The 10,435-nt window shown below is 38.4% G+C and overlaps 1 protein-coding gene across 1 annotated transcript in view; it reads left to right on the top strand.

The window, feature by feature from the left end:
• The first annotated feature begins 5,065 nt into the window (after positions 1-5,065).
• The window catches only part of LOC141429818 (uncharacterized), a 37,110-nt gene continuing 31,740 nt past the window's right edge, over positions 5,066-10,435 (top strand). The window contains 1 exon segment of the mRNA XM_074090369.1: positions 5,066-5,262. The gene's annotated coding sequence lies outside the window, so the exon portion shown is untranslated.

The following is a 10,435-nucleotide window of genomic DNA, read 5'->3' as shown; positions in this document are numbered from 1 at the left end:
ACCGTAGCTCTTAAACGGTGGACCGATTTGAATGCTTTTTTTATTTGAAAAGCAGCCTAGGTTTTCTAGCGTTGGTTCTTAGAAATGTTTTATCAAAATTGGTTCAGCCGTTTTTGAGATATTGAACTTTGAAGTGACAAAGTCGGGGTTTTCAAACTTTTTGTTGGTTAAGTTAGGTTATTTATTATACCAACTACCTGCCAGCACTTTCAGAAAGACCATAATTGCCAAAAATTAAAATGAGCATCATCATTTCCACCACATCACAAAGAGATAACCGAGGTGCGAAAGACTATTTTACAGATCTCTCAACCGACATACATACATTCAAAACTGTGAGCTCAAAAATTTCCAGTAATGAGTCCCGATTGTTAAGTTTTAGTTACTTGTTAGAGTTTTAGACGACTTTGTTTGTTTTTCCTTTTTTAAATTTTATTAAAAAAAAGCAATTTAGTTAATTATTTTTTTTTATTTCATACCTACTTTTTTGAGATTCCTGTAAAAATGGTACAAAAATGCTAAGTATGAGCTTTAATTGTTCGAATGAAAATAATCCCTCCTCCATATTGATTATAATTTTAATTATTTCCTATTTTCTTTTATTGTATAATTTTTTCAATTCATAAGTAAAAATTTGTATGCTGAAAGGCAAGACATGAAGGACAGGTCATACAATTATTGTACATCTATATATTTAATTTAATAATTGTATATAGGAACTCATGTCTGTCAAATAAACGTCATTTTGAAAAATTATATATCCTATGTCACTCGTTAGACTTATCAAAACTGTTGAGTTTGACAAACCTAATGATACCCCATATATGTTAAAAACCGTCCAACCGTTAAGGCTACAGAGAGCACCTAAGAAACAGACATACAATACGCTCTAAAACAGTCCAGTAAAAAACACAGCATCAATGGCCCACGCAAACATCTTTTACTTATTTACACATATCGTAACCAGCCAACCGTGTACGCATAAACAGCCACGGCAGCGTTTAAGCCACTTGGCACCTCCGTACAGCCGTTACAGCACATCGCAGGCAATAAAACCAATGTTGCGCGTGAGGTTATGATGCGGAGAAAGTGATGACACCAGCCTACATACGGGACCTGTAGTCTGCTCTTTGGAATGTTCTACTTCTGGTGCACTGGCGATCCATAGGGGTAACCCGTCCGTTGTTAAGAAAATCCATACTAATATTATAAATGTGAAAGTGTGTGTGTTTGTGTGTTTTGTCCGTCTTTCACGTCTAAACGGATCGACGTGATTTTTTGCTACTTTTTATCCCGGAAAATGCACAGTTCCCAAGGTAACAGCGCGCGATAACCGAATTCCACGCGGGCGAAGCCGCGGGCAAAAGCTAGTAAAATTAATAAATGGCATAGAACAACTTGCTAGTTACACCAATCTTTTCTTTTTTATCTAATATAAAGTTCTCGTGTTACAGTGTTTGTGACCAAACTTCTTCGAAACGGCTTGACCGATTTTTATGATTTTTTTGTGTATTCATTTATCCAACAGAAAATCGACACAATTTCTTTGTGATGATCACATAAGGAAGTGACTTAAACATATCAAACCGTAATTTAGGGGCTGTTTCACCCATCCATTGATTAGTGTTTAAACTGGCGGTTAGGTGTGATGCCTTCTCTATTTGTTTTGTTAGAATAGACGGAGACGGCATCACATTTAACCGTCGTTAACGCTAATCAATGGATGGTGAAACAGCCCCTTAAAATCTAACCCCCTTATTCATAAACGACAATCAAACCTATTTTAGTTAAAATGCCGCTAAAATTCGTTTGTCCTTATCTGTCACTTCGACATATGTATTTGTTAGAAAGGGACAAAGCATTTGTTAGTTAACATAGGCTTGTTAAGTTTTATGAATAAGGGGGTAAAACTGGTGTAAATATGTCATTACATTACTAGCTTTTGCCCGCGGCTTCGCCCGCGTGGAATTCGGTAATCGCGCGCTATTCCCTCAGGAACTGTGCATTTTTCCGGGATAAAAAGTAGCCTATGTCACTCTCGGGTCCATAAACTATCTCTATGCTAAAAATCACGTCGATCCGTCGCTCCGTTTCGACGCGAAAGACGGACAAACACACACATATGTATAAGTATGGATTCTACTGGATGAGCGAATATTCGGTAGGTCTGAGAATAGGATGTAAACTATTTTTCATACTTCTACGCGGACGGAGTCGCGGGCAACAGCTAGTAGTAATTTATAAGGAGTTTGTAGTTACAAAAAAATTCTTGCTAACGCCCTTACTCCTAAGGAGCTCCTCCATCAAATGGGTGTTCATACTCTTGCATGAACATACATTTTGTTGCATAGATAATAATTATAGGTACTTAGCAATCATAAACGCGGGCGAGCAAAGTAATAGTTATTAATTAATTGAAGAAAAATGAGTTGCATTTTTTTTATGGTATAGGGGAAAACGAGCAGGCGGATCGCCTGATGGTAAGCGATTACCGTCGCCCATGGACACCTGCAATACCAGAAGAGTCACAAGTGCGTTGCGAAAGTAGGAGTACGCTCTTTTCTTGAAACTTGAAGGTCATATCGGTCCGGGAATACCGGCAGGCGATAGTGCATTCCAGAGTTTTGCGGTGCGAGGCAGGAAATTTCTGGAAAAACGCACAGTAGAGGAGCGCAACCGCTAAATGGTGAGGATGGAAGTGTTGTCGCGTAGGTCGGTGGCGGAAAGGATGCGGCAGGGATCAACCAATAACTCCTCGGAGCACTCCCGTTGTACATGCGATAGAGGATTGCATTAATATTGTGTCATGTTTCTATCGGCCTTTCTCAGTACCGTTGACATCAACGCGCGTCTTACGCACGGCCAAGGACTTTAATTCCACCATACTCGTAGAACTTTTTAAAAGGAAAAGTCATTACGGTTTTCCTAGTTAATTAATGCGATGTCACTACACTATCATGTTTACTGTGAAATGGTTCCACGGTGGCTCATGAATTAAAGTCCTTGACCGTATTACTTACTCGTATTATAAAGCTACAACTAAATAATACGTTCAAATCAATTAAGGAAAATAAAAAATACGCTTTCTGCAAAGGATTCCTTGATCGCGTGCCCTCGGGAAGAACTCATTTTTAGGGTTCCGGAGCCAAAATGGTAAAAACGGAACACACTATAGGGTTGGATGAGAAAAAAAAATCATCCCCACTTTACGTCTATGGGAGGTACCTACAAAAAAACTTTATTGTACCATTTTGTCGGCATAGTTTACATATATATCCGTGCAAAATTACAGCTTTCTAGCATTGATAGTCCCTGAGCAAAGCCGCGGACGGACGGACAGACCGACAGACAGACAGACAGACATGGCGAAACTATAAGGGTTCCGTGTTTGCTATTTTGGCTCCGGAACCCTAAAAAGGCATACACCAACCGTCCATTCAAAATACCAGTAATTAAAGCTATAGTGACTCTATGTATGTACAATATACCAAGCAATGGAATGGCTGATATTGTCTACATCTTCAATTCAACCCCCATCTCTCCAACATTCTGATAAATTACCGATAGCTGAACCGACCAAAAATCCAAATACTCTCGTACCCCTCCCAAAATTTCACGAGAATACATTGAGAAATGCAATCTGTAGGGAACAGCCGGACAGAATACGAAAGAGTTTTTGTAAAAGCTAAGACGGAGACGCTTCACTCGCGCTGTCTCTCGGTAGAAAAGTTGCATAAAATAAAGTAGAATAAATAATTCTTTCCTAGAACGGAAGACATAGAAAACGGAATAAAAAGCTATCTAGTTAGTATTTATCGCTGACCTAAACCTAACCACGTCCGTCCTCTACGCTAAGTAATTAACTATCTACTTACAAGAATTACTAACATCCTCTAACTCTTCTCCGTCCGTCCGTCTGCTCAAACCCTATACTACGAAGTGTAATATTCTAACGTCGTATCTTGCCGTTCCGCTGACGTTTATATTATTTAATATGAGAGTGAGAAGGACGGTACGATACGAGCTTCGATTTTCAAATTTCGTAGTTGCCCCGCAGTTTCTCCGCTTGTTGCGTCACCCAACTTGCGTGTACGCAGGTTATGACAATCACCGCACTTAGAATGAGGTCATTTACACTAAACGAAAAAAAGTATTGGCTACATATATTGCGAATACTATTGTCATTTCATGTCGCGAGAAATAAATATTTCACACCTCTCCTTCAGAAAAGTAACTTTTACTCCCTGACGAGAGGGAGCAAAGTGCAACTTTTCTGTTCAAGGCTTTTCTAAGTGTTTTATTGCAAATGCCATTTTTTGAAGTTGATAATTGTTAAGCCATGCCATTTTCTATGCTGGTTGTTCTTTAATAATATTTAGATTTTTTTTTTCAAGTTTCTTAATGCTCGGTGTGAAAAGTTGTATGAGCGACTCGGGAGCAAAATTATTTTCATCTTGGGCGTTAACACTTGAATCCCTCATTACGCTCAGGATTCTACTTTAGAATCCCTCGCTACGCTCAGGATTCTATTATAGAATCCTTCGCTACATTCTGGATTCAATGTACGCCCTCGCCGTAAATACACCATTTTGCTCCCTTGTGACACAAATAACTATTGTTGTGAATTGTTTTGGCACGTGACCTATATTTTTTCCTGGATAAAAAAGAAGGCTCTATGTTCGTTAAAGACTTTTCAACTGGTGGAATAATATTTATCAAATTTCCTATGTAAATGGCTGGTTCTTGGGATTCTAGTGTTTATAATGGGATGAGATTTTAATAAATACCCGAATTTAAACTCAACTGTCAGTCCTAATGATTCAGAGCAGCCTGTGCAGCCAGATAAAAGCTACATAAAAGTTTTTTTTTATATATATAGAGTCAAGTTAAACATTTAAAACCTAGTCTCCCAAACTGACTGACCACCAACCATCCTTCCAACCTAAAAAACCTTTTGCATAATCCCTCATCTTTGTAAACATGTCACGTACTTTTCACATCAGAAAAAGGTGTTTTGTAACAGATCGCACGTTGCCACTTCCAACTTACACAACGCCCGCGCCGCTCTCACTGCGCAGTCGCAAACGCCGCGCCAACCCGCACACCCGACAAGTGACGATCCGAGTGTCAAATAAAAAAAACTTCTTTTTAAAGATTTTTTTCTGTGCAGTGTTTTGTTTCTGTAGTCGAAGTGGAGTGTTTTCAAAGTGGGTACATCGGAGTATGCGTTCAAGTTTCACTTTCTAGACGGGACACTGCACGGTGAGTTGACCTGCGTCCGCGCAACGAAGAAAGTGCACGAAAGCTTGTTGACCTGGAGTAACTCGGGTGGGAAAGTGGGAGGTGTGTGAGGGTGGATTGGACAATTATGAGGAATTTTTGACGTACAAGTTATATTTTTTGTTTATTTTAGCAGAGCTTGAAAGTCAAGTTTTTTTTAAACGAAACGGCTTTTCAGGTGTCTGGGTGAGGTTTGAAACGCGTCTTTTGGTTACCGTACCAAGAGTGTATCTTTATTCTTATCCTTAAAAGTTAAGTTGATAACCCATAGCCCATCACTGGGGTTTTTCAATCCCAACCTCTAAAATTACCAAACCTCTAAAATTATTGTAATATAATTAAAAACATTAGAGACAGTAATATAATTACGTAATGGAGTACTACAACTTTTTTATTACAATTAATACTACATACATTTAAAGAGGATGCAATCTTGAAAAACGTGATACTAAATTAGTGTTTCAAGCCCAGTTAATGCTGGACAATATCATCATTTGTTTAAAAAAGTCTTATTCAATTTGCCTATATCCATACATTGAGTTCAGGTTTTAATTTCAGCAAAGCAATGAACATTCTAAGCTTTATCGGACTAACTTTAACAAAAGCGTTAATGCATTATAATAGTCCAGCATTAATTGAGCCTGAAACACTAATTTTCAGTGATAACAAAACGGATAACTCACGTCTGAAATCGAGTTTAGCTCGACATGTATCAGGCTAATCCGTAATCCTTCTTCTGGGAGCAACGCGAGTCGGCGGCTGCTGCAACACGCACACTAACACTCATTTTGAATCACGATCAAAATTACATCCTGTATAAAGAGCTTTATGTTTGTTTACTGATAATACCATAACAGCAGACGTATACTCAGCAGACGTACCGTAATCCGTCGCTTAGGGCCCTTTTTGAAATCACGTCACACAAAATTATCATAAGATAGTGGTAAAATTCTGTGATTGGTTCCAAAGCTTCAGCTATTTAATTAAAAAGGTAATCACATGTGCATTTTGCACCAAGAGACTGAAAATGGAACACCGTTCACATTGTATTAAAGATGACTAGCTAACTAGATCATTGGACCTTATACGGTGTGTAATAAAGCCAATTTTCCTGTGGTGTCCCATACTTTTGGATACTTTGGCTGCTACGGTACTAATGTCGTCTTGAATGTTATAAGTATGGACGATGGATGTCTCGAACAATTTGACTGCTTTGACTGAGTCACTGGTAATGACTATTTTGTATGTTTCCAAGTATTTGGTGATCTTGACTGCTACGTACTATATGACGCTGACTGTAATGTAATGCTTAATATTGTATTGTATGCAAAACTCCTTATACTCGTAGTAAATTGCCAATTAGCGAAGAATAAAACTGAAATAAAAGAAAATTCAAAGACATACATAAACTTTCCCGAATGTTTTTCACAACAAAGAATCTTGCAGCTTGAGCTTAATTATAATGAAATTGGATAAAGTGCGCGTCTTGGAACACTCTTGTCCGCTGTCAGGGATCATTAGTTTTCAATCAGCTGCGCGCGGGCATGTGACGTTATGTAACGTATCTAATGACTGTCGCCCTCTGTCATTGTTTCATTGTTTTTCAATACTTTTTTAACAAGTAGACCGTACAACTTCTTTCATTCAGCTATTGCTTAAAACAACTTGTGTAAGAAATCAAGAGACTCCTCCTGAAGAAAACAAGAAACTCTACAGTTACACCGTTTTTAGTGACTTTTTTTAGCTAGGTCTATATCATTGAATTACACTAATTTAGAATGAAAGAAATCATATACGTGACATAACATGGAGAAAGAAAAAGAAATGAAATAATCTAACATTAAAAAAAAAACATTTTTAATACAAGCTTTACTACTAGCTGTACTTGCATTGTCTGTCACAAACTACATTTGCATACCAAATTTCAAGTCGATGCTATTAACCGTTGAAGAGTTCCGTCCTGCGGAGACGATCATGGCTGGACGACCAGAATGTCCCTACTAGATTATTGTATTGTCACGCGATTTACATAAGTATTCCAAATTTCAAGTCAATCTGACTACTGGAAGTTGGTCAAATTTAACTTACAAGATTTGATTACAGTCAGACAGACAGACAACGGGACAGGTGAAATTAAATAAAAGCTTGTAAAATACATATCACGGTCACGAAATTGTCCCAAACGCCGCCCTTACGGACGCACTAAACTGATCTTCCTTTAGGACCATCAGAACTTCACAGTTCAATTGTGAATGTTATTATAATGTTAACATAGGACCTCCCTCATTAGTTTAGTTTATTTATTCATTCAATATACATCATAAATTACAAAAACGGGCCAAGAGCGTGTCGTACACGCCCAGGATAGGGTTCCGTAGCCATTACGAAAAAATCAAATAATATTTTTCTAAGGATTTCGTATTGTGTACTGAATCTTCCAAGTTTAGGTATATTTTATACCTTAGGCTGCTATTTACTCTTAAACTACTAATAATTCTCAAGCAATCTAAGCCGCTATAATTTTCCTTGTAAATTTGATATATTTACTACCATTCTGAATTTTTTCCACCCAACAGTTTAGATTTTAGAGGGGGTGGCGCTCGATTTCAATGAAAATTTGCACTTTAAAGTTGAATATTTCGCAAAAAGAACACTGAGTAGAGAAATTGTCTTAGCAACCCCAAAATGGTTTTAAAAGACCTATCCAACGATACCCCACGATATATGGGGTTAGTCGAGAAAAAAAAAACACCCCCACTTTACGTCTATGTAGGTAGAGGTACCCTAAAAAAATTTTTTTTACTTTTTTTTATTGTACCACTTTGTCGGCGTGACTGATATGTATATTCATGTCAAATTACAGCTTTCTAGTACTAACGGTCTCTGAGCTTAACCGCGGACAGACAGACGGACAGACATGGCGAAACTATAAGGGTTAGTTGACTACGGAACCCTTAAATGTCAGTTACAAGTATCTAAAAAGTAAGTTAAAGTTGCTTTGAAAACGACTATTCGCTCTGGTGGTCGTAAGCCTTTGATAATGAACTGGAGTATTTAGTGTGATTTTTGATGTGGAAAAGGAAGAGAGCGTGTTCTGCGTTTTAACATATACGTGTGTCGTACACACCTAACTAATATTCACGGTTTGTAGCACAAAAGCAAGGTAAAGTAGTGTCGTTTATTGATAGGTACCTCCGCCAAGTACCGCCTGGACCAACCAATTTTGTACACAGCTTTTTGTACGCAGCTCAAAGTCCGAACAGCTACTTTACATACCTACCCTATGTGCAGCCTACCTGTAGATAGATGACATTATACCTAGTGCCATCCACGAAGACGCGTAATTTTGTCAAAATTAGACATTAATGACATTGTAATAAGAACCACGGCACGCGTCATCGTGAATGACTCTACCTATAACGTAACCTTTACCAACATTAAAACTTTATGTTGGCAATAATTTAGTCGCGCGACCTCCACGGCATTCAACATTACCATACCAATTGTTTACCAAACCGTACGAGCGGGTGCGCCGCACGGTATTGCCCTATTGAGTGTTGGCTTAGTAAATGGCATAGTATCCGAATATTCATCACCATTATCTCACGTCCTGTTGGACATAGGCCTCCCCCTTAGATCTCCAGTTGCTTCGGTTGGCAGCGGCCTGCATCCACCGTGAACCCGCGGCTTTAACCAGGTCACCCGTCCATCTCGTTGGTGGACGTCCTACGCTGCGCTTGCCGATCCGTGGTCTCCATTCGAGAACTTTTCGGCCCCAACGGCCATCCGTTCTCCGTGCTATACTGGCCCGCCCATTGCCACTTCAACGAGCTAATTCGCTTGGCTATGTCGGTGACCCTTGTTCTTTTATGTATCTCCTTATAATCCTACGGAGTATTACGGCTTAATATATGTATAATAATGTAAATATTGATTGCCCTAATTAATATAGGTAGAAGAAATACTAATAACAGTTGCCGACTCCGTCTGCGAAGAATTCGAGCGCTTTCCAATTCTTTGGTATAAAAAGTAGCTGATGTCCTTCCCAGGGTCTCAAACTGTCTTTCATAAAATAAAAGTTGGTTTAACGGTTTAAGCTTGAAGTGGTATCAGACAGACCGATACATAGAGTTAGAAAAACGTAGTGTGTATACCCAACCACACTTTACGTTGCAGTTTACTCGTACGTGTGCAAAATATATTAAACGATTTTCCATAATTTTATAGCTTGGATCAACGCGTGCATAGTATACTTTTTATACTTTAAAAATTCTTTCTAAAGCATTATACATAATATTTAGACACAAACATTTTCGTTTCGTGAGTGAAAATAGGTTCAAAAACGTATTATAAAATTAAGTTAAAATTGCCACAGTATATTAACCACATGCTACGTAACAGCAAACCTGTATTCTAAAGTAATGAGACTGCACGAAGAACGCCGAAACTCGCGCGTCGCGTGCACCACCGCAGCAATTTCGGCATTTTCCACGTTACGTGACCACTAGGTGGGAAAAGTATGACAGCTGTCATAAATCTTGATACACATAAATATGAGTAATTTAATGCCACATAAATAATATTTGTGCAAATAAATTTTCTATTACACGTAAATATATATTCTTCATGATTGGTTTGGATGCATTAAGTGGCATATATATACTCTCTCTTTCGCTCACACTTTTATTGTTTGTCTGTCGGTCTGTCTATCCGTCTATCTGTCCGGCTTGACACAGTGCCATTGTGTCTTGACAAGCCATGTGAAAATATTAAAGTAATTTTTGTCTATTTGAGAACTCCAGCCCATATTTAATTTCTGAAAGGGTTCTGTCACCAATAATGTTTGAAAACCGCTGAAATAAAGATTGTAAGTATGTGTCAGTCATTTGCGATGGCCAGTGACCCAAATAGCGCGGGCGGTTCGAGTCGCGAGAACCGTCGCGCTCCAGTAACTGCGCACGATTGCTTTTAATGGGCACTGTGACAGCGTGTAAACGTGTTAATACTATATCGTTTAACAAAACATAATGATACATAAATTTCTCTTAAAAATAAAAAAATAATGGAAGCTTTTTTTGCTGAGTGTACCTGCTGCATTATGTCATCCAACCTACAGTCAATGACTTGTGACTTGAAGTGGGTTAAATTGGAATTC

The sequence above is a fragment of the Choristoneura fumiferana genome, chromosome 7, assembly GCF_025370935.1.
Source record: "Choristoneura fumiferana chromosome 7, NRCan_CFum_1, whole genome shotgun sequence".
In the NCBI taxonomy this organism is placed as follows: domain Eukaryota; kingdom Metazoa; phylum Arthropoda; class Insecta; order Lepidoptera; family Tortricidae; genus Choristoneura; species Choristoneura fumiferana.
Note: the sequence above shows the minus strand (reverse complement) of the source record. Positions and strands in the feature narration are given on the sequence as shown.